The sequence below is a fragment of the Peromyscus eremicus genome, chromosome 4 (genome assembly GCF_949786415.1).
Source record: "Peromyscus eremicus chromosome 4, PerEre_H2_v1, whole genome shotgun sequence".
Classification (NCBI taxonomy): Eukaryota; Metazoa; Chordata; class Mammalia; order Rodentia; family Cricetidae; genus Peromyscus; species Peromyscus eremicus.
Window position 1 is genome coordinate 78,920,940 of NC_081419.1, and position 11,702 is coordinate 78,932,641.

Here is an 11,702-nt window from a genome sequence, read left to right on the forward strand (position 1 = left end):
TTGTGAATTATTCCCCAGTGCCAAATGTTTAATTATACTTAGCTAATACATGAGGCACACATAAGGGAGAGCAAAGCAAATCTTTTCAAATTGTGTCAAAAGGTGATATTTGTAAAATCTCCTAACCGGTTTACAAGTATTGTATGACCTCTCTCTTGGAAGGCATGAGGACTGCAGTGGTGACACACAGATGACCATTCTACTCATCCCAGCTTTGTGGGGCAGTGAGTAGAACTGGGGTAACTTACAGGAGCTTAGGTGAACTCTTACTCACAGTAACATGGGGGACTTACAGGGAGCTACAGCAACCACAAAAGAGATTCTTTCTCTTTGTGCAATGATTAATTGTCTATACATTCTCATGGAGAAGAAAGGACTCATGAGGCCCCAACTCCATATGAAAATAAGGGGCCCGGTGTTTAACAATTCTGGTATATATAATTACAACCACTAAGCCTTTAAGAGGGCAAAAGCCATATCTTGTCCAAAGGACAGAGTGGTACAATAATGAAATCCACATATTCCTAGATGTTTCATTTTAGCTTGTCAATTGAATATGTTTAAGCATAACATCATGATGTTATAACAAATTTTCATGTAATAAATCCCTCTAATCAAGAAAGTGAACATCCAAGATCTTATGTTACTCTTTACATATTTTATTACTTATTCCAATAACATCATGAAGAACATTATAAACATATTTTGTCTAGATAGAGGAGTCATATTGGTCATGATGCACATCATTGATAGCTGTACTTATCCCTCCTTCTTTAAAAATCTAGTTTCGTATTTGGAATACCTCTAGAATCACATGAACTATCTTTGGAAAAATTTCATGCCCACAAATGCATACAGTTGGTACACTCAGCAGCACCTTCACTGTTAGCGTGCCATTTCCATGAAAATTTCATTTAGTCTCATGGCAGTATTGTTAAAATGCAAGTAACTTAATAGACCTTCAGGAGGAAGTGGCAGCTTTAGAATTTATCCTTTACAATCTTTGCAGGAGTAATAAGAAATCAGAGACGAGCAGGACAAAGCTTCACATGGAAATGCAGCACAGCAGATCTGCAGGAAATGCACAAAGCTTGAGTCCGTTCACCAAGTATTCTTCTGCTGGCAATTTTGATAGCATCCCAGGACCCAGAATAAGTCTCCTCCGGAGAGAACACCTGACAGCATCTTCCTCAAACTCTCCACGATCGACCAGGGGCCTGGAAGACTGCCTAGGAACGGTTAGCTATGGTTTCCGTTGTGCAGTTCTGGTGCAGTTCTTGTTTTCAACCTGGTTAACTATTAGGCTTTGCAGTTGACACCTCCTAAGTTAAGACAAGAGTGAATCATGATAAAGAAGAAAAATGGAGGGATTAGAGAGAGGGCTCCACTGGGAAACTGTGCTACTGTGCAGTGCAAGGGCATGAGTTCAGATCCCCAGCACCCACCTAAAAGTTTGGCATAGTGCCTGTCATTGTAGTGATGGAGAATGGGTGGAGACAGGGGATCCTGTGGTTCTAAGTCAGGCTAGTCTTGAATAAACTGTGAGCTCTACGTTCAGTGTGGAACCTTGTTTAAAAAAAATAAAGTAGAAAAGAGAGAGAAAGAGTGGAAGTAAGCTTTCCCTACAGAAGTACATGCACTGATGAGTGCCACCCCTACATTGTTAGTACACACACACACACACACACACACACACACACACACACACACACACTACATGGGACAAGAGAGAAAGAGAGAAAACAAAATTAGAAATCTTATAAACTTGGAAAGTTCCTGGTGTTCTTATTTTTATGAGACATCATTTACAAACTTTATACACATGTAAGTGAATTTAAATATATTTAAAATCTGAATGTAAATTGCTTTTCAGAAAATGATTATTCCTGAACAGACAAGGTGGCTCAGTATATAGAGACCTGTGTCGTGAACCCTGATGATGTCTGTTCAATTTTCAAAGCCCACATATGAAAGGAGAGAACAAGTTGTCCCACCAGTTGTCAACTGACTTAGACAAATGCTCCATGACATGTGTATGTGTACACCCAGATACAGACACACATGAAATGAACACATAGACACATAGATGCATAAATGAACAGACATGAATGAAAAGGATGATTCCTGCACCTAAGTCTAGGTATGCTTTGACATGCTTTGGCTTACTTTCTAAGCAACTTTTAGCTTGGCCGTGCAACATTTTGCTGAATCTTATTTTTAGGTTTCATGTTCCAGCTTAATTCCAAGATGATGTGTCCTATGCACTAGGAGCCATTGTATACTTTTGCTTTGTCCCCATTAGATGTTATGACTTTGCAATTACAAGTTATGTACCTGACATGAGGAGATACATCTTTTAGGTTCTGTGTATAAAGAATCATTTTCTGATCATTGAAAAAACATGTTTGGTGCTGAGAATTGAGGATATAATCTGTGCTTGTAAGCCACTGAGCTAGAATTATTTAATTGATGTAAAGGTTATAAATAACATCTGACTGTTTTTCAGATGCATCAAGAGTCCCAATAGAATTAAAGATAGAGAAGCAAATAAAGCAAGGTATGTTGCCAAAATGTATGAATTTAATAAGTTAATTGATTTTTGAAATAAATTTTAAATAGTAACTGGCTTTCCCTTTATCTTGCTATATTAACTAGTCTTGTTACAGACATTGAATGAAATATATAAGGTGTAAACATTCATAATGTCTTCATTATTAATCGTCTACAACTTTTAAAAGCATCTACTTTTTTGGAAAGAAAAACAAAGACATAATTGCTAAAACACAAAATAACAACACTGAAAATAACAACACAGTTCCTGCCAGTAACACTCACAAATTTCAATAGTAACTTTAACTATTAACGACCTCAATTCTCCAATCAAAACACGTGGGCTGACTGAATGGATCAATAAACAAAATCCATGTTATCTATGAGAAATACATCTTATCTTGAATGATAGACACTTTAATGATAGTGTAAATGTATGGAAAAAATGTTCTGATCAAACTGGACCAGGAAGTAACCAGGCATCACTATCTATGCCAATATCTGACAACAGAGACTTCTAACTAAAACTAATTAGAAGAAATAAAAAAAATACACTTCATTCCATTTAATGGAACTGTCAACCATCCTAAATATACATGCACCATACTCTGTTGTACCAAATTTTATTTTAAAAGAGGTACTGCTAGATTTAAAGACACAGATAGCATTGACCCATGAGTAATTTTAGTGTGCTACTATTGATAGAACCAATTTAGTGTCCAATTGATAGATCATCTGGACCAAAAATAAAGAGAGAAGCATCAGAATTAAGTGAAGCACACATCAGTAAGACTGAACAGTTAGCTGCAGAATATTCCCCCCAAGCACCAAAGAATACACATTTTCATTTCTACCATCACAATGCAACTCTCACTTGCATTTTGAAACTATTCTTAACAAATAAAAGCCTTTTCAGATTAACTTTCTGAAATCCCAGACTCATTTAATAATCCTTGTTTTAAAGTATTACAAAATTTCTGTGCTTGTGAGACACCATACATATGTATATACACTCATTCTATAGATTGTTTCTTTATTTTTTTCTTTTTTTTTTTTTTTTCTTCGAGACACGGTTTCTCTGTGTAGCTTTGCGCCTTTCCTGGAACTCACTTGGTAGTCCAGGCTGGCCTCGAACTCATAGAGATCCACCTGGCTCTGCCTCCCGAGTGCTGGGATTAAAGGCATGCGCCACCACCGCCCGGCCTATAGATTGTTCCTTAATAGACCTAAACTAATTTGACTAACACGGTGTGAATAGACATGAGATGAATGAAAAGGTCCTCTTTCTTTGATGCTGAGTATAAGACAGTGCATGTGATTATAAAACAAAAGTTTTAGTTTTATTTAAAGTGATTGTCATTATAATATTATTCAGTCGTTTGGGGAGTTTGGTGGTCCTCTCTCTTCTGAAAGGCCTATCATCACAAATTGTACAGGAACAGATACATGAGTTGACTATCAGCTACCTGGCTCCATGATACATTCTCCTTCCTCTTCCCTATATTTAGCTTAGTACTAATATTGAAAGGCAGATCATATGAGGGCAATTCAGAAAGTCATAGTTAGTACTATTTTAACCCATGTGTCAAATCAAATTCTGCTTAGGAGACCAACTATATCCTAATACTCAGCCATTACCTTGTTTTTACCATAAGATGTGGTAGAGGAGACCTCACTTACACACACTTTAGAACCAGAATCTTAATATATGTAACATAAGACTATTCCATGAAAGCAATTACTATGCCAGAAATGAATATCTGTTTTATATCTTACATTTATTGTAATTAACATCTATTTAAAGAACTTTTTTGAAGAGACTATCCCTGACTGGCTTGGTATAACAGGGTGGCCATGAACACCCAGAGATGCACTTGCCTCTTCCTCTTGACTGCTGGGATTAAAAGTGCAACCCCACACCAAGCTTGAGGGTATTTTGATAGATTTCTCTATGGAGATTTCTATTTGGTGTTCCTTTCCAACAATCTCCCTTGTCTTGTTCCTTGTGACTTGTTCCGATGCTTGTTTTTTTTTCTGTAGTATTTTTGCTAATATTGACTATCTTTCCTGCTTTCCATTTGGTTCTTTCTGAACATTATTTATGTTGACTAAATATTTTCTGTTTTCATGTGAAAGTAGCAAAACGACAAAGGATTTCAGGATTCTATAGATTTTTTTTTTTAAAATTTTTATTTTGCAATACAATTCAGTTCTACATATCAGCCACAGATTCCCTTGTTCTCCCCCCTCCCGCCCCCCTCACCTTCCCCCCAGCCCGCCCCCCATTCCAATCTCCTCCAGGGCAAAGCCTTCCCCACAGGCTGAGATCAACCTGGTGGACTCAGTCCAGGTAGGTCCAGTCCCCTCCTCCCATGCCGAGCCAAGGGACCCTGCATAGGCCCCAGGTTTCAAACAGCCAACTCATGCAATGAGCACAGGACCCGGTCCCACTGCCTGGATGCCTCCCAAACAGATCAGGCCAATCAACTGTCTCACCCACTCAGAGGGCCTGATCCAGTTGGTGACCCCTCAGCCATTGGTTCATATTTCATGTGTTTCCGTTTGTTTGGCTATTTGTCTCTGTGCTTTATCCGACCTTGGTCTCAACAATTCTCGCTCATATAAACCCTCCTCATTCTCGCTAATTGGACTCCCAGAGATCCACCTGGGGCCTAGTCATGGATCTCTGCATCCAGATCCCTCAGTAGTTGGATGAGGTTTTTAGCACGACAATTAGGGTGTTTGGCCATCCCATCACCAGAGTAGGTCAGTTCGGACTGTCTCTCGACCATTGCCAGCAGTCTGTTGTGGGGGTATCTTTGTGGATTTCTGTGGGCCTCTCTAGCACTTTGCTTCTTCCTATTCTCATGTGGTCTTCATTTACCATGGTCTCCTATTCCTTGTTCTCCCTCTCTGTTGTTGATCCAGCTGGGATCTCCCACTCACCCAAGCTCTCTTTCCCTCGACCCTCGCCCTTCACTACCCCCACTCATGTCCAGGCTGTTCATGTAGATCTCATTCCATTTCTCTGTCGTTGGGCGATCCCTGTGTCTTTCTTGGGGTCCTGTTTTCCAGGTAGCCTGCCTGGTGATGTGAGTAGCAGTCCAGTCATCCTTGTTCCACATCTAGTATCCTGTTATGAGTGAGTACATACCATGTTTGTCTTTCTGAGTCTGGGATACCTCACTCAGGATGATTTTTTCTAGATCCATCCATTTGTCTGCAAACCTCATGATGTCATTGTTTTTCTCTGCTGAGTAGTATTCCATTGTGTATATGTACCACATTTTGTTTATCCATTCTTCAGTTGAAGGGCATCTAGGTTGTTTCCATGTTCTGGCTATTACAAACAACGCTGATATGAACATAGCTGAACAAGTGCTCTTGTGGTGTGGTTGAGCATTCCTTGGGTATATGCCCAAGAGTGGTATAGCTGGATCTTGGGGGAGATGGATTCCCAATTTTCTGAGAAATCGCCATATTGATTTCCAAAGTGGTTGTACAAGCTTGCATTCCCACCAGCAGTGGAGGAGAGTTCCCCTAGCTCCACATCCTCTCCAGCATAAGGTGTCTTCAGTGTTTTTGATCTTAGCCATTCTGACAGGCGTAAGGTGGTATCTCAGAGTTGTTTTGATTTGCATTTCCCTGATGATTAGGGATGTTGAGCAATTCCTTAAATGTCTTTCAGCCATTTGAGTTTCCTCTGTTGAGAATTCTCTGTTTAGTTCTATAGCCCATTTCTTAATTGGACTGTTGGGCATTTTGATGTCTAATTTGTTGAGTTCCTTATATATTCTGGATATCAGTCCTCTGTCAGATGTGGGATTGGTGAAGATCTTTTCCCATTCTGTAGGCTGTCGCTTTGCTTTGTTGACCGTATTTTTTGCCCTACAAAAGCTTCTCAGTTTCAAGAGGTCCCATTGATTGATTGTTTCTCTCAGTGTCTGTGCTACTGGTGTTCTATTTAGAAAGTGGTCTCCTATGCCAATGTGTTCAAGACTACTTCCTACTTTCTCTTCTAGCAGGTTCAGAGTAGCTGGATTTATGTTGAGGTCCTTGATCCACTTCGACTTAAGTTTTGTGCACGGTGATAGATATGGATCTATTTGCAGCCTTCTACATGTTGATATCCAGTTTTGCCAGCACCATTTGTTGAAGATGCTTTCTTTTTTCCATTGTGCACTTTTGGCTTCTTTGTCAAAAATTATTTGTTCATAGGTGTGCGGATTAATGTCAGGGTCTTCAATTCGATTCCATTGGTCCACATGTCGGTTTTTATGCCAGTACCAAGCTGTTTTTATTACTGTAGCTCTATAGTAGAGCTTGAAGTCAGGGATTGTGATGCCTCCAGAGGTTGTTTTATTGTACAGGATTCTTTTGGCTATCCTGGGTTTTTTGTTTTTCCATATGAAGTTGAGTATTATTCTTTCCAGGTCTGTGAAGAATTGTGTTGGTATTTTGATGGGGATTGCATTGAATCTGTAGATTGCTTTTGGTAAGATTGCCATTTTTACTATGTTAGTTCTGCCTATCCATGAGCATGGGAGATTTTTTTTTTTTTTTTGGTTTTTCGAGACAGGGTTTCTCTGTGTAGCTTTGCGCCTTTCCTGGAACTCACTTGGTAGCCCATGCTGGCCTCAAACTCACAGAGATCCATCTGGCTCTGCCTCCCGAGTGCTGGGATTAAAGGCGTGCGCCACCACCGCCCGGCTCTATAGATTCTTAAAGACTAGTCAAAATGCTATTCACTGAATGAACTTGTGTTTAATATCCTGGGTAAAATGCTAGTTTTTATGTAAAATGTTAAACTCAAAACTTTTAATGGGCCTCTGTGAACATAGTAGGCATACATGAGGTTTACCCTAACATTCCTTAATATAGAACAGATTTCTCTGGGTGTTTTAATAAGAAATTGAAAGATTGGTCTATGTATTGCTATGAGAAAAGGATCCGAATGTGTTTAGCAAGTGAACCCAATGGAGCAGGGTAAAAATGAATTATCAAGAGAAGGGGAGATTTAAAAGAACAACACTGGATAGAATATAAACATTTTTGGAAGGAGACTTGTAATTGGAATTGTAGAGAAGCTGTGTATACACAATATATAAAATAAGGACTCAAGATATTGAAGCTTACCTTTACATAAATATTAAATTTGTGAGACTGAATGATTCTAACAAATTTTTTCCTTTCTTATCTTTGATTGTAGGAACTGACAACCAACAATATTTCTATTGACAGATATTAAACAATCTGAAACAATTGGAGGAGTTTCTCTGGCAGAGAAGAATATGGATTTTCTACTTTTAACACCCTCTCTCTTGTGTGCATGTGTGTCTCTGTGTGTGTCTGACCGTCTCTGTCCTTACCTATCTCTATTTGTATCTATGACATCTATAGATCAGTTTACAAAGGATATGTTACAGATCCTCTTATACAGGGATCTAAGTGTTGTCGAATTATATGTATCTGTGACTCAGCTCAGGTAAGATGTCTCCTATACCGCCTTGCCTCTCATTGACATTTTTACAACAGACATGTAGAATAGACAATAGATAGGCCCCCTTGGACCACATTCATAGAAATGCATTTTCTAGATGTCAGCATTCATACAGAGAAGACAGCTGGTTGAGTCTACATTTAACCAGATTTGAAGAAATAAGGAAATTGAGAACACTTATTATCCAGTTGAAGAGAGGGATTCTATGAGCAAGGGGCATCAAGATCATGATGGGGAAACCTGCAGAGACAACCAAACCAAGCTAGTGGGAACTCACGAACTTTAGACCAACAGCTGTGGAGCCTGCATAGGACTGGACTAGGCCCTCTACATAAGCGAGACAGTTGTGTAGCTTTATCTGCTTAAGGAGCCCCCCTGGCAGTTGGATCAGGATCCATCCCTGGTGCATGAACTGGCTTTTTGGAGCCCATTGCCTGTGGTAGGACACCTTACATAGCCTTGATGCAGGGGGAGGGGCTTGGACCTGCCTCAATTGAATGTACCAGGCTCTGTTGACTTCCCATCGGAGGGAAGGAAGCCTTACGTTTTTGGAGGAGGGAATGGGGGGTGGGTTGAGGTGGGAAGACTGGGGGGAGTGGGAGGAGGGAAGAGAGGATGATCTGTGATTGATATGTAAAATAAATAAAAAAAATCTTAAAAATTATTAAAAAAGAATTAAAAATGTAAAATTCTGGAGTGATGACTGCATATTTAGTATGCTAAGAAACATAAAACATTTAATATTGTCCTGTTAAATATCATAGCAGAGACTCAATGAAATAAAACTTCATACTACACAGCTAGCCAAATGATCATAATTTAATATTTGATTCTGAAATACTTTTACTATTCACAAAAATAAAAAACTCAATTTTTTATATATACAACCAAATCTTTACATAAATCAATTTTAAATGTGGATTTGTGAAATAACAGTTTCAAATTACTGAATGCATATCCGTTTTATAACCTCCAAGATGACAAAATGTTAAGATCAAATATAAGACTTATAATGAATCATATGGGAAAATGTTGCTTTTAAACACAATAACGCACATTCTGAGAAACAATATTGTCTATCACAGGCAAAACAAAGGAGGTACACACATATGTGATACATATTAAACACAGTTGAAGAATATTTAATATACAGACTTCGCATGCATATATAGATGCATGTGCAAGAAACAAGGATATTGATTTAAGCATCATCAGATTATGGCATTATATTTATAACAATCATCAGTAAGGAATTAGATTACCATATCCATATAAAATGTAGTATGTGAATATTTAAAAATGAGTTTCAATCTATATTGCACTCATTATTTTACCAGTGAAATGTTCCAGAGACATGGATTTTGATAGAACATCTCAAGCAAATTTTGTTCTAAAACTACATCTGGAGAGTTGCAAAAGGAAGCTGCTTGCTAGAATGAAATTCTACTTCCTAACTAACAAAACTATTAGTTGTTAATCTGTCTGTTTCTTCTCAGTGCTCCTGTGTTGATAATTGAAACTCCAAATTAGCCTTGCTATTGCTGTGAGGACTATACCCAGGGAAAATGTCAATAAACGTTTCTGTTACCTGTTCTCTGTTGATATGCAGTGGCCTAATTTTAGTTTGAAGTTTACTATCAGCTATCAGAGTAGTCATGCCTACTTTCTTTGGTTTCTATCCACTTGGTAGGTTGATTTTTACCCTTTTTACTCTTTGTCCATGAGTTCCTTTAGCAGTATTTCCTGGAGACTTCAGATCATTGGATGCACTTTTGTCAATGCAATAAGTCAATCTAGCTTTCTTTACTGGTGTGTTTGGCTTACTTAAATGTAAAGTTATTGTTGAAGATGTTTATTAATAACTGTACTTTTGTTGCCTGATTTTCTGGTGTGTTGCATTATTATTGGCTTCATGATTCTCCCCAGTTAGCGTCAGGGCCTGTGCTGATTTCTTTTGTGGGACATGATGGATTCATTCCAACTCTTTGTTCAGATACTGCTCCTAAGTTATTTATTCTTTCCTGTGTCCCATAATTGGGATTCCTTCTCTTTCCTCTGTGTATAGTATTTAGTTAAGTATCTCCACTACGTTGGCTTAGTGATAAAAAGCTGATGCTCTGTATTTATTTCGAAACATCCTATTAACAGTAGATTTTTAAAATCCATTTTTTGATAAAGCAATCCTAGTTGGAAGTTATCTTCACATCGCGAAGTTTTTCATTCCATTTTCCCTGTCTTCTAAGTTTGATTAAGAGAAATTGGATGTTATTATGATATTTTATCTTGTTATTTTTTCCCTTAGATCTTTCTTAAAATCTGTTTTTAACTGAAGTAGAATTATATCACTCCCTCTCTTTCTTTCCCTCTCTCTGGCCCCATCCAGCTACACTAGTCTACCTATAACCATCCCCTCCCCCATTCCTCCAGGACTCTCAAGTTGACAGCTTCTTTTTCTTTGGTTATTATTGGTGTGTGTGTGTGTGTGTGTGTGTGTGTGTGTGTGTGTGTGTGTATGCATTCCTTCTCTTTCCTCTGTGTACAGTATTTATTTAAGTATCTCGACTATGTTGGTTTAGTGATAATGAACTTAGCGATAATATATATTCATATTATCACACTCATTGTGGCAATGCATGCCTACATTCATATTCTGTCCCCTCCTCTCATAAATCAATAACAAAGATAATGAAAAAGCATCCTCGAAGAGCACCCTCTCCTCTTCCCCACGTGAGGACACAATGGAAAGAACCAGTCAGCAGGCCCTCATCAAACATGTGTGCTACCATCTTGATAAGACTTCCCTGTCTCCAAAAGTGTGAGAAGTAAACGCGTGTTGTTTAGGAGCTACTCCAAGGGCCGGGCTTTGTTACAGCCCAAGTGAACAGGGACACACTGCTTAGGAAGGCGTGGGCTGCCCGTGGGGAACCCCGTAGCTTCTGCAAACCCAAGGCCTCGGGTATGAAGGGGAGCAGAGAGGACTGTGTGCACAGGGCCTGTGGCAGAAGGTGTGGCCCTTTTCTAGGGCCACAGGTGGTCCTATCACAGCAACCCTGCAGGGAGGGAGACCAGAATGGAACAAAAATGGGGACATTTCAGTGTAAATACTGACAGATTCTGGAATTAGCTGGATTCCTTCTTCAACTTTCCCTTGTTCCCAAGTGAGGACAGGGCTGACAGTATTCTGGTGTTACCCACCTGCTCACCCCGTGACGTGAGATCATGTGATTGCTTCTCGGTGACAAGACAGAATGGAAGAGGCTGTTTCTCCAAAGAAAGGGATGTCTGGCAGATGAAAGGGACTGTGATGGGAAGAACTCCCCAGGCTTGGGAAGGAGCAGAAGAGAGTCAGCTACAGGGTTAGGTGTAGGGGACCTAAAAGTTGACTCAAGACACCCAAGACCAAGCTCTCAGCACAAAGGAGATTTATTTGCCCCAGAAGGACAGAAGGCAGGGATAAAGGAGAAGACAGGAGACAGAGGAAGAGGGGGAAGGGGAACAAGTTAGAGGGGAGAAAAGGGACAAAGGAGGATGGGAAGAGGTGTTTGTTGTGGAGTTGGAGAGGGCAGGACAAAGGACAGATAGCATATGTGGATAGAGGAGACAGACATGGCGCACAGGAAAATGCCAGTTTATAAAGGTACAAGGGGACACC

At 39.4% G+C, this 11,702-nt stretch overlaps 1 long non-coding RNA gene across 1 annotated transcript; it reads left to right on the top strand.

Moving 5' to 3' along the window:
• The first annotated feature begins 887 nt into the window (after positions 1–887).
• LOC131908412 (uncharacterized) lies at positions 888–8,578 on the top strand. The gene is made up of 3 exons (XR_009378584.1): positions 888–1,238; positions 2,507–2,557; positions 7,760–8,578. It is a non-coding gene; the product is annotated as an uncharacterized LOC131908412 (long non-coding RNA).
• Positions 8,579–11,702: the final 3,124 nt, after the last annotated feature.